Source organism: Arachis hypogaea, chromosome 2 (genome assembly GCF_003086295.3).
Source record: "Arachis hypogaea cultivar Tifrunner chromosome 2, arahy.Tifrunner.gnm2.J5K5, whole genome shotgun sequence".
Classification (NCBI taxonomy): Eukaryota; Viridiplantae; Streptophyta; class Magnoliopsida; order Fabales; family Fabaceae; genus Arachis; species Arachis hypogaea.
Window position 1 is genome coordinate 48,078,211 of NC_092037.1, and position 12,162 is coordinate 48,090,372.

At 38.8% G+C, this 12,162-nt stretch overlaps 2 non-coding genes across 2 annotated transcripts; both read right to left on the bottom strand.

Annotated features, from left to right (window-relative positions):
• Positions 1–423: 423 nt before the first annotated feature.
• On the bottom strand, positions 424–529 carry LOC112762637 (small nucleolar RNA R71). The gene has a single exon (XR_003182738.1). It is a non-coding gene; the product is annotated as a small nucleolar RNA R71 (small nucleolar RNA).
• Positions 530–11,330: 10,801 nt separating this feature from the next.
• On the bottom strand, positions 11,331–11,434 carry LOC112762633 (small nucleolar RNA R71). The gene has a single exon (XR_003182737.1). It is a non-coding gene; the product is annotated as a small nucleolar RNA R71 (small nucleolar RNA).
• Positions 11,435–12,162: the final 728 nt, after the last annotated feature.

The following is a 12,162-nucleotide window of genomic DNA, read 5'->3' on the forward strand; positions in this document are numbered from 1 at the left end:
AAGAGGCTCACAACCATGGTGGAAGAGGTAGAGCAAATCCTGGTGGGGAAGATAGAAGAGTCTTGGACTCTTATATCAACCCAAACCCAGGGAATTGCGGAAGTAGCATCCAAAAACCAACAATCCATGCCAACAACTTTGAACTAAAGCCACAGTTCATCACCCTCGTTCAGAACAATTGCTCGTTCGGAGGAGGTGTTCAGGAAGACCCCAACCAACACTTAAACATATTCCTGAGAATATGTGACACAGTGAAGTCCAATGGCGTTCAACCAGACGCCTATAGACTGTTGTTGTTCCCATTCTCTCTCAGAGACAAGGCAACCAAGTGGTTAGAGTCTTTTCCAAAGGAGAGCTTGACAACTTGGGATGATGTTATGAACAAATTCTTGGCAAGATTCTACCCCCCTCAACGAGTCAATCAGCTGAGAGCTGAGGTCCAAACTTTCAGGCAATAAGATGGTGAGACTCTATATGAAGCATGGGAGAGGTTTAAAGACCTAACAAGGAGATGTCCATCTGATATGTTCAATGAATGGGTGCAGTTGCACATCTTCTATGAAGGACTGTCATATGAATCTAAGAAGGTCATAGACCATTCATCCGGAGGTTCTTTGAACAAGAAGAAGACCATTGAGGAAGCCATAGATGTCATTGAAACTGTAGCTGAGAATGACTACTTCTATGCTTCCGAAAGAGGGAACACTAGAGGAGTAATGGAGCTGAACAATGTAGATGCTCTGCTTGCTCAAAACAAGCTCATCACCAAGCAGCTAATTGACCTCACCAAGAAGATGGAGAGAAGTCAAGTGGCAGCAATCACCACTTCAACTCAAGAGGAAGCATGTGAAGAGGAAGAAGGCACTCAGGAGCAAGCCAACTACATTGGGAATTCACATAGACACAACCATGATCCATACTCCAAGACCTACAACCCTGGATGGAGGAATCACCCAAACTTTGGGTGGGGAAATCAACAAGACCAAGGCCAAGATCAGAGACGACACAACCCCAACAACAATACAGCCCATTCCTTATTTAATGACCAAATCTCTAAAATTAAAACCCTGCTTGAGAGCATATGCAGAGACATCCAAGACAGTAAAGCATTCCGAGAGGAAGTGCAGTTAAATATGCAGAACCAAGATGCTGCCATTGAGAAACTTGAAACACAAGTTAGTTACCTATTCAATCGGACTTCTGGCAACAACAGAAGTAAAAAGGAGGAGTGTCAAGCTATCACTCTAAGGAGTGGGAAGGAACTGAAGGGATTTGACCAGAAGAAACTAGAAGAAGAGTCAATTGACGAAGGAGAAAGGCAAGATGGAGGTGAGAGCCCAACTTCTAAAAGTCAAAAAGAAGAAGGGAAGCTGAAGCCGGATGTCCCGAGAGTTCCATACCCTCAGCAATTGAAGAAAAAGGGGGATGACAACCAATTTTTGAGATTTTTAGAAATCTTCAAAAAGCTACAAATCAACATACCCTTTGCTAAAGTAATAGAACAAATGCCTCTCTATGCCAAGTTCTTAAAGGAGCTCATGACTAAGAAGAGAAGCTGGAAGAACAACGAAACTGTGATACTGACCGAAGAATGCAGTGCTATCATTCAGCACAAATTACCCCAGAAATTGAAGGATCCAGGGAGTTTTCAGATCCCCTGTGTCATAGGTGAGATCACAGTAGAGAAGGCTCTTTGTGACCTAGGAGCCAGCATCAATTTGATGTCAGTAGCTATGGTGAGGAAGATGAAGATCAAAGAGGCTAAACCAACAAAGATGGCTCTACAATTGGCAGACCGATCATTCAAGTTCCCTCACGGCATAGTAGAGGATTTGTTGGTAAAGGTGGGAAAGTTCATATTCCCAGCAGATTTTGTGGTCCTAGATATGCAAGAGGAACCCAAGGCTTCCATTATCCTAGGGAGGCCCTTCTTGGCCACTGCAGGAGCTGTCATTGACGTCCAAAAAGGTGACCTCACCTTGAGATTACACAATGAAGAGATGACCTTCAACATATTCAAGGCCATGAGTTACCCACCAAAGCAATTCGGGGAATGCATGAGGTTAGATGCGCTTGAGGAAGAAGTACATGAGGACTTTGAGGAAGAAGAACCTGAAGAGCCAGAGAGGGTAGTAGGGGAGGAATATGAATCAAGTGAAGAGGTTGCGGCAACAGAAATTCATACACGAGAAGCACCTAAGGTGGAAAATCAAAAGTCAGAGGCACCAAAGCTTGAGCTCAAAGCACTGCCACCTACTCTCAAATATGCATATTTGGGGAAAAACGGAAGTTACCCAGTAATCATAAGCTCATCCCTCAACCAGGATCAAGAGGATGAACTACTGCAAGTACTGCGGAGGCACACGGATGCCATTGGATGGACTCTTGCTGACCTGAAAGGAATAAGCTCAGCCATATGCATGCACAAGATACTGCTAGAAGAAGATGCCAAACCATCCATTCAATCTCAAAGGAGGCTGAACCCAATTATGAAAGAGGTGGTGTAGAAAGAGGTTATGAAGTTATGGCAGGGAGGGGTGATATACCCTATCTCAGACAGCCCATGGGTCAGCCCTGTACATGTTGTCCCAAAGAAGGGAGGAATAATTGTAGTTCTGAATGAGAGGAACGAATTAATTCATACAAGGACCGTCACTGGATGGCGGATGTGCATAGACTACAGAAAACTCAATGAAGCTACATGAAAAGATCATTTCCCGCTTCCATTCGTGGACCAGATGTTGGAACGACTTACAGGCCATGCATTTTATTGTTTTCTCGATGGCTATTCAGGATATAACCAAATAGTGGTTGATCCTAGAGACCAAGAGAAAACCTCCTTCACATGCCCATATGGAGTGTTTGCTTATAGGCGCATGCCATTTGGGCTATGTAATGCACCTACAACGTTCCAACGCTGCATGCTTTCTATCTTCTCAAACATGATAGAGAAATTCATTGAAGTTTTTATGGATGATTTTTCAGTATTTGGAGATTCTTTTCCTAGTTGCCTACATCACCTAGCCCTGGTATTGAAGAGATGTCAAGAGACCAATCTGGTTTTGAACTGGAAAAAATGTCACTTCATGGTGACAGGAGGAATAGTGCTTGGTCATAAGGTTTCTAACCAGGGTATTGAGGTGGACATAGCTAAAGTGGAAATTATTGAAAAACTTCCTCCACCCGGTGATGTCAAGGCAATTAGGAGCTTTTTAGGGCATGCAGGTTTTTACAGAAGGTTTATTAAGGATTTTTCAAAGATAGCAAAGTCCTTAAGCAATCTCCTTGTAGCTGACACACCATTTGTCTTCGATGAAACATGCATGTTGGCTTTTGAGAACTTGAAAATGAGGCTATCCTCTGCACCTATCATCTCCCCACCTGATTGGAACTTACCTTTTGAACTAATGTGTGATGCATCTGATTATGCAATAGGGGCAATGTTAGGACAGAGGAAAGATAGCTTAGTCCATGTGATATACTATGCCAGCAAGGTCCTTAATGATGCTCAAAGAAATTATACCACAACCAAAAAGGAACTGCTGGCAATAGTCTTCGCATTTGACAAGTTTAGATCATACCTCATTGGTGCAAAAGTGATTGTTTTCACAGATCACACAGCACTTAAATATTTGTTTGCTAAGCAGGAATCAAAACCAAGACTAATAAGATGGATCTTATTGTTGCAGGAATTTGATATTGAAATCAGAGACAAGAAAGGAGTGGAGAACAAGGTAGCAGATCACCTCTACAGAATCCCTCAGAATGAAGGTGGGACACATGATACTCAAGTGAACGAGCTCTTCCCTGATGAGCAGTTGATGATAGTTCACAAGGCTCCATGGTTTGCAGACATAGCCAACTTCAAGGCAACTGGGGCTTTACCACCAGAAATACATAAACATCAGAAAAGAAAGCTCATCAATGATGCAAAATACTTTGTCTGGGATGAGCCATATCTTTTCAAGAAGTGTTCAGATGGAGTCCTCAGAAGATGTGTTTCGGAAGAAGAAGGACGAGAGGTGCTATGGAATTGCCACAGCTCAAGTTATGGAGGCCACTTTGGAGGGGACAGAACTGCAGCAAAGGTTCTACAAAGTGGGTTCTTTTGGCCAACCCTTTTCAAGGACGCCAAAGAACTGGTAAAAAGTTGCAACGAATGCCAAAGAGCGGGAAATTTGCCCAAAAGAAATGCCATGCCACAAAATTTCATTCTAGAGCTTGAACTGTTTGATGTGTGGGGATTAGATTTCATGGGGCCATTTCCAACTTCATATGCAAACAAGTACATCTTAGTAGCTGTAGATTATGTCTCCAAGCAGGTGGAGGCAATTGCAACTCCAACAAATGATAACAAGGTGGTTATGAACTTCCTCAGGAAGAATATCTTTAGCCGGTTTGGAGTCCCAAGAGCCCTCATCAGTGATGGAGGGAGCCATTTTTGTAACAGACCATTAGAGGCTCTTCTCCTACGATATGGGGTAAAACACAAGGTAGCCACACCTTACCACCCCCAAACAAGTGGACAATTTGAGATCTCCAACAGAGAACTAAAGAGAATTTTGGAAAAGACTGTGGGTGCATCAAGAAAGGATTGGTCAAAGAAGCTGGATGATGCTCTTTGGGCATACAGAACAGCATTCAAAACACCACTTGGAATGTCCCCATATCAGCTGGTGTACGGTAAAGCCTGTCACTTACCACTGGAGCTAGAACACAAAGCTTTATGGGCTATCAAGATACTAAATTTTGATAGCATTGCTGCTGGTGCAAAGAGAATCTTGCAGCTGCAAGAGATGGAGGAATTCAGGTCACAAGCCTATGAGAATACCAAGATGTACAAGGAGAAGGCAAAGAGAAGACATGACTCACATCTTGCACCCAGAAGTGTCGAAAGGGGGCAGCGAGTGCTCCTATACAATTCCAAACTAAGACTGTTCCCAGAAAAACTCAAATCAAGGTGGTCCGGGCCCTTTCTTGTCACAAAGGTCTCGCCGTACGGGCACGTAGAAGTCATGGATGAAGGGTCAGAAAGGACTTTTACAGTGAATGGACAAAGACTCAAGCATTATCTGGGCAACATGGGGGAAAACCCCAGAATGAAAATACCATCTCAAGTGAGTGAGGACTCGTCGAGCTAGCGACGATAAAAAAAAGCGCTTTGTTGGGAGGCAACCCAACCTCAGGTAGTCATTTTCATCTTCATTTCAATAAAAATCACAAGTTGTTTCCCCTTTATTGCAAGGAGCTAAGTTTGGTGTTTCACACCAGAACAATCAAAAGAGATAGTGTAATTCTAAGTTTGGTGTTCCACCAAAAGGACATTTAGTTAGAATTACACCTGCTCCAAAAACACATTGCTAGCTCTAACCAATTGAGGGAAACCACTTAGATGTAGTTAGACTTTAGTTAATCATTGTTCTGTTAACAACAAGATATGAGTTATCAGCGTATGTGCAAGATTGTGTACTAAACAAGGAACTAAGTTTGGTGTTCACATACCAAATCAAGTTCATAAGACACAAGCACATGCAAGCTAATTATTCCTCAAGTGCTTTGGGAACAAGCAACTTCCAATAACTTTACAGGAACTTTATGGTGCCCCTTCGCTCAAGGAAGTAAAGAGCAAGAGGAGAACGAAAAGAAGGCGATTAGAAGTTGTCACCTGAAGGTTGTATTGTCACTTAATTCCATATATTTACAGTTCGAACATTGGAAGCTCAAATGCAATCTTGATTAAGGATTACCAGTGAGGCCTAAACATTTTTTTTTACTCTACCTTGTTGTTGAGCATGGTCTGTGATTCTGGTTTAAGTGTCACTGCATCTTTCCCTTATTTACTTGTAAGCTTGTCTATTTGTTTGAAGAAGGGAATGTTGTATGTTTTAAAAGAGAAGAGTAGGGCTCATAATGTGGAAGTGCATTCATGAATCTTTGGGGGTAGTCATAAGTTAGCTAAGTTGGTTCAATCACAAGGTTAGGATGACATCTATCTATCCTGAATGCTTTACTTTTGATATACCCATGAGATTAAGATAACAACAAGATCCTAATAAGAGAAAAGGGAAAGAATAATGGAAGTGAAAAACAAAAGAAAAAGAGTAAGCAATAAGGCTAGGCACCAATGGTGTACCCTAAGACATGTGTCTGTGGTGCTCCTGTGTGAGGGATCTACTTGGATGAATAAACTCTTTGGGGTGCTTCATCACCTGGTAACTTGGGTTAACTAACCCGGGATTATCAGCTGAAAATCCACTATCAAGAGTAACCCTCACCACAGAGCATTTAGTAACCCAAAGAGGTGCTGGACACCAAGGTCTGAAGGAAAGAAAATAAATAAACTATATACATGTGGTGTGTATGTATGGGGAAGAGACTTGAGCAAGTAATTCCTTAGGGGTGCTTCAACACCTAGCACCTTGAACCAACTGGTTCGGGAGTGTTGGCTGAAAGCTTATCTTAAAGAGTTGCCCCCTTACAAAACACTTAGCCTAAAAACACAAATAAGCCCTTGAAATAACAATAAAAGGATCAATAAATAAAGGTCTCATGGGATATAACAAAGTGAGTATTTTAGGAGATGATAAAGGTCTGAAAGCCAGTAGTGGAATGAACCTAAGTTGCTATGCATGAAACCACCATAAAATCAGTAATATGACTTCCACAAGAATGACTCATTTCTCTGGAGACTCCATTCATCATTCTCTTGTTCCAGTACTTGCTTAGGGACAAGCAAGCTTTAAGTTTGGTGTTGTGATGCCAGGGCATTTTGGCCAGTTTCACTGACCTTTTCTTTACTATTTTTAGGTAATTTCATGCATTTTCTTAGGAAATAAGTTAGTTTTAGGCAAATATTCACTCAGACCTTGATTCAAGCATACATTGTGCATTTTACATTATTTCATGAGGATTTTGCATGATTTTAATGATAAAATTGTATATTGCATTACCCATGACGTGGACTAGAACTTTGATACACTCTATTGCTTGATTTCAGGACCAAAAGAGGCAAGGAATGGGAGGTAACTTGCAAAGTTAAGGAGAAAAGTGATTGCCAAAAATACTCTCAAAAGCCATCAATGCCCACGTTAAAGAGTCACGTTAACTAAGTTAACGTGAACTCTAACGTGGAGAAGAGAAGTTGAGCCAACGTTAGTGACACTTAACATTGTCACTAACGTTGGCAATTGCTCACAAATGGCCACGTTAGAGCCACGTTAACCTAGTTAACGTGGCCTCTAACGTTAAAGGGGAAAGAGAAGCCAACGTTAGTGACACTCAACATTGTCACTAACGTTGGCCTAAGGTGCAAAGAGCCACGTTAACTCCAACATTAACTTGGTTAATGTGGGAGCTAACGTAAGAGATGGAGAGTTGTCGACAACGTTAGTGACACTCAACATTGTCACTAACGTTGGAGCAACCACACAACCCCCAAGAGCCACGTTAACCTCCATGTTAACTTGGTTAACGTGGAAGCTAACGATGAGAAATGAAGAATGAGCCAACGTTAGTGACACTCAACATTGTCACTAATGTTGGGATGGCTAAGAATGGCCACGTTAGAAGCCACGTTAACCCAGTTAACGTGGACTCTAACGTGAGACCTAGGGGCACACTTGAATGTTAGTGACAATGTTGAGTGTCACTAACGTTCTCGAAGGTTGGCAAAAGCCACGTTAGTAGCCACGTTAACCTAGTTAACGTGAGCTTTAACGTGAAGCAAGAAGGGGCACACTTGAACGTTAGTGACAATGTTGAGTGTCACTAACGTTCTCGAAGGCTAGCAAGGCAAAGTTAAAAGCCACGTTAACCCAGTTAACGTGGGCTTTAACGTGAGGCAAAGGGGTGCATGGCAACGTTAGTGACAATGTTAAGTGTCACTAACGTTCTTGAACTTGTATTTTCATTAAATGTTAAACACCCCTAACGTCTTGAGCTAAAGTCTCTGCCCACTTCACACTTTCTCTCTGCAAGTAAGCCAAGCCCAATTGAAGAAAGGAACTGCTTCAAGCTTAAAGATCCAGAGGCCCAAGACTTGAAGAGCTAACTAGAAGCTGAGAAGAGTAGTATATATAGGAGTAGTTTTGAAATAGAGAGGAGCTTTTGGGAGGAGCTAGAAAAGAGAACTACTCTTTGTATTTACTTTCTTGGCACTTCTAGCTTTATCATGTATTCTCCATCTTTGATTTTGATTTCTAGAGATATGAACAACTAAACCCCTTTCATTGGGTTAGGGAGCTCTGTTGTAATTTGATGGATCAATACTAATTTTCTTATTCTTCTTCTATCTTTTGCTTTTGATTTTACTTGAAAGCTTTGGATGATCTTCATCCAATTGGATAGTTATCTTGGAAAAGAAGCTATTCAAACATGGATCTCTTCGGATCCTTGAAAGAGGAATGAAGAGATTAGCTAGAAATGCTTTCTCATGCTGGACCAAATTGAGTGTGGATGGGTATGTGGCTATAACCCTCTAAGCATTTGATTTGGGAAGTGCATGTGGTATAATCAGTGACCACACTTCATCTCTTCTCATGAGCAATTGACCAAGGAATTGGCTATTGATCAAGATTTGAGAGATTGAATTGCAAGAAATTGTGATTCAATCACTTAAGATTGCCAAGGAGATCAATGAGTGCATTGATTGAGGAAGAGATGAAAATGAAATTGATCCGGAGAATGCAACATCTCCTAAGCCCAATAAACTCCCCATTTCTGATCTTACCCATTCTCTTTATTTTCTGCAATTTACTTTTATGAGCAATTCCCTCATTCCCATTTACAGTTCTGCTATTTACTTTCAGTCATTTACTTTCTCGCCATTTTAATTTCTGCAATTATCAACTCTATTCATGGATTCGCTCAACTAGATCATTCCTCAAATTAAAGTTGCTTGATCAATCAATCCCTGTGGGATTCGACCTCACTCTATTGTGAGTTTTTACTTGACGACAAATTCGGTACACTTGCCGAATGGGAATTTGTTGAGAGACAAGTTTTACCCCGATCACTCAGATTAGGTAATTTTCTTTCTATTTTCTTTTCAAAATGTTTTCAAAAAAAAATAATAATATTTTTCAAAATTCTTTCAAAAAAAAAATTTTTTCCCTTTATTTTCGAAAATTATTCAGAATTTTTAAGAATGGATTCTAGAGTTTCATTTAACATGTTGAAGCCTAGCTGGCTGTAAAGCCATATCCGAATCCTTTTGGAATGAGACTTCAACTAATCACCTCAATGCATGTAATGCCATCCTAAAGCTAGCTGGCTATTAAGCCATGTCCAACCCTTGGATTGGAGCTTTAGGCTAACATTGAAAGATTCTAGGAATTCTTCTTAAAAATTTTTGAAATTCTTATTTTCTGTTTCCTATATGTTTTCGGAAAAAATTATACAAAAATCCAAAAAATTTATAAAATCATAAAAACATAAAAATCAAAAATATTTTTGTGTTCTTGTTTGAGTCCTTAGTCAAATTTTAAGTTTGGTGTCAATTGCATATTCATCTTGTTCTTGCATTTTTCGAAAATTCATGCATTCATAGTGTTCTTCATGATCTTCAAGTTGTTCTTGGTAAGTCTTCTTGTTTGATCTTGATGTTTTCTTGTTTTGTGTCTTTTATTATTTTTCATGTGCATTTTTTCATTCATAGTGTCTAAGCATTCAAGATTTCTAAGTTTGGTGTCTTACATGCTTTCTTTGCATCAAAAAATTTTCAAAAATATGTTCTTGATGTTCATCATGATCTTTAAAGTGTTCTTGGTGTTCATCTTGACATTCATAGTGTTCTTGCATGCATAATGTGGTTTGATCCAAAATTTTCATGTTTTAGGTCATAATTGTGTTTTTCTCACTCATCATTAAAAATTTAAAAATAAAAAATATCTTTTCCTTAATTTGCTCAAAAATTTTGAAATTTTAGGTTGACTTAGTCAAAAATTTTTTAAAATTAGTTATTTCTTGTTAGTCAAGTCAAAATTTCAATTTTAAAAATCTTATCTTTTCAAAATCTTTTTTCAAAAATCAAATCTTTTTCATTTTTTATTATTTTTGAAATTTTTAAAATTTATTTTCAAAATCTTTTTCTTATCTTTATCTCAAAATTGAAACTTTACTAACAATTAATGTAATTGATTCAAAAATTTGAAGTTTGTTACTTTCTTGTTAAGAAAGATTCAATCTTTAAATTCTAGAATCGTATCTTTTAGTTTCTTGTGAGTCAAGTAATCAATTTTAATTTTAAAAATTAAATATTTTCAAAATATCTTTTTCTTAAAAATCATATCTTTTTATGATATCATTTAAAATCATATCTTTTTCAAAAATTTGATTTCAAAATATCTTTTCTAACTTCCTATCTTTTAAAAATTGATTTTCAAATTTTTTTCAATTAACCAATTAACTTTTGTTTATTTTTTATCTTTTTCAAAACCACCTAACTAATTTTAGCTCTCTAATTTTCAAAAATTACCTCCCTCTTTTTCAAAATTCTTTTAATTAACTAATTGTTTTAAATTTTAATTTTAATTTTAATTCTTTCTTTAATTTTCGAAAATCACTAACTCTTTTTCAAAATTTATCGAAAACTTCTCTCTCTCATCTTATTCTATTTATTTATTCATTTACTAACACTTCTCTTCATCTCAAATCTCTGCTCCTATCCTCACCCTTGTGTTTGGATTATTTATTCTTCTTCACTCTTATTGCCTTTCTTCTTCTACTAAAATAAAGGAGTCTCTATACTGTGACATAGAGGATTCCTCTTCCTTTTCTATTCTTTTCTTTCTCATATGAGCAGGAACAAGGAAAAATGAATTCTTGTTGAAGCTGATCCTGAACCTGAAAGGACTCTGAAAAGGAAACTAAGAGAAGCTAAATTACAACAATCCAGAGACAACCTTACTGAAATTTTCAAACAAGAAAAGGATATGGTAGCAGAACCCAACAACAATAATGCAAGGAGGATGCTTGGTGATTATACTACACCTACTTCCAAGTTTGATGGAAGAAGCATCTCAATTCCTGCCATTGGAGTAAACAATTTTGAGCTGAAACCTCAACTAGTTGCTCTAATGCAACAAAACTGCAAGTTTCATGGACTTCCATCAGAAGATCCCTACCAGTTTTTAACTGAGTTCTTGTAGATCTGTGAGATTGTTAAGACTAATGGAGTAGATCCTAAAGTCTACAAGCTAATACTTTTCCCTTTTGCTGTAAGAGACAGAGCTAGAACATGGTTGGACTCACAACCTAAGGATAGCCTGGACTCTTGGGATAAGCTGGTCACGGCCTTCTTGGTTAAATTCTTTCCTCCTCAAAAGCTGAGCAAGCTTAGAGAGGATGTTCAGACCTTCAAGCAAAAAGATGGTGAATTCCTCTATGAAGCTTGGGAAAGATATAAGCAGATGACCAAAAAGTGTCATTCTAACATGTTTTCAGAATGGACCATGATAGATATATTCTATTATGGTCTATCTGAGTTCTCTAAGATGTCACTGGACTATTCTGCAGGTGGATCCATTCACCTAAAGAAAATGCCTGCAGAAGCTCAGGAACTTATTGAAATGGTTGCAAATAACCAATTCATGTATACTTTTGAGAGGAATTTCGTGAATAATGGGACGCCTCAGAGGAAGGAAGTTCTTGAAATTGATGCTCTGAATGCCATATTGGCTCAGAACAAAATGTTGACTCAGCAAGTCAACATGATTTCTCAAAGTCTGAATGGATGGCAAAATGCATCCAACAGCACTAAAGAGGCAGCTTCTGAAGAAGAAGCTTATGATCTTGAAAACCCTGCAATGGTAGATGTAAATTACATAGGGGAAGCCTTTGGCAACACCTATAACCCCTCATGGAGAAATCATCCAAATTTCTCATGGAAGGATCAACAAAAGCCTCAACAAGGCTTTAATAATGGTGAAAGAAACATGTTTAGCAATAGCAAGCCTTTTCCATCATCTTCTCAGCAACAGACAGAGAATTCTGAGCAGAGCACCTCTAACCTAGCAAACATAGTCTCTGGTCTTTCTAAAGCTACTTTAAGTTTCATGAGTGAAACAAGGTCCTCCATCAGAAATTTGGAGACACAAGTGGGCCAGCTGAGTAAGAAAGTCACTGAAACTCCTCCTAGTACTCTTCCAAGCAATACTAAAGAGA